This window comes from Nestor notabilis, unplaced genomic scaffold, assembly GCF_000696875.1.
Source record: "Nestor notabilis isolate BGI_N333 unplaced genomic scaffold, ASM69687v1 scaffold18609, whole genome shotgun sequence".
NCBI classification, from domain to species: domain Eukaryota; kingdom Metazoa; phylum Chordata; class Aves; order Psittaciformes; family Psittacidae; genus Nestor; species Nestor notabilis.
This window is the reverse complement of record NW_009943534.1, coordinates 11,479-12,652: the sequence shown is the minus strand read 5'-3', so window position 1 is coordinate 12,652 and position 1,174 is coordinate 11,479.

Sequence of the window (1,174 nt, the reverse complement as noted above, 5' to 3'; positions counted from 1 at the left end):
GGGCAGAATCCCCTCCCTGACCTGCTGTTCACACCTTGGGGATCAGCCCAGCACATGGCAGGGTTCTGGGCTCAAGCACGCTGAAGCTGGGTCATGCGGATCTTCTCATCAACCATCAGCTCCAAGTCCTCCTCCTTAGGGCTGCTCTCAATCCTGTCTCCTCCCAAGATCTGGAGATCTTCCTTTCCTCACCACTAGTGCTGGTGTAGGAATGGGCAGAGTGCAGCAGTGACATGTGCTGGTCCCCAGGGATGGACAGCCCAAGTAGGACAGAGCAGAGGGGAGCTGAGCACTCCCCACCACCAGCAGACAGAGAAAATGTCAATAACGAACCTTCTTTGATTCAATTTTAATTTTTGGTTTCTCCTTGCAACCTCTGAGGTCTCCATGGCCCTTCAGCATTGAGAGCGTCAGACCCTGCTCTTGGAGTCACCCAGTGACATCCCAGCACTTGATAGCATCAGTGCTGACACCATCAAGGGCATGGCTGGCTTCAGTTGCATGGCACAGGGGATTTTTACACCTTTTGGAGATATTTTATAGGGGAGGGTGGTGGGTGCTGCCTTGTCTGGGTGCAGGTCAAAGAGTCACTCGTGTTGGCAGGGGTCTGTCTCCAGGGATGGTGGGGAACCCAAACCCTTCTGGGTGTGTATCTGATTGCCGCCAGTTTGGCTCCTCTAGATAGGATTGCACCCATATATGTGTCCTTCTGAACATCATACCCCTTGCAACGTATACACAAATGTGTGTGTGTATATATATAATTTATATAAGTTTTATATGTACATACACATTCCATCTATATGTTGAAAGGAACATGTATATATTGCAGGGATGGCAGAGGCTGCTCTACCTCAGCCAGGAATCATGTAGGTCTATTACTGTTTAAATATATATGTAATATTTTTATAGAGATTATATAATTCAATATAAAACATTGCTCAACCGTTTTCCCAGGCAGGGAGTAGTCATTTTTTCCCCCAGATAATTTAAATATTTCCGTTTTCACAGATTTCCCCAAATGTTTAGGTTTCCTTATGTCTCTCAGCTTTGGTTTTCAGCAGATCTCGGTTGCTGACATTTAATGACTTGTCTCGCTGAGTTTGGGGATGAATTGCTTCATTTAATGAATGCAGAGGCAAATAAGGCAATTTTTAGCCCCAGGTTAGAGTAT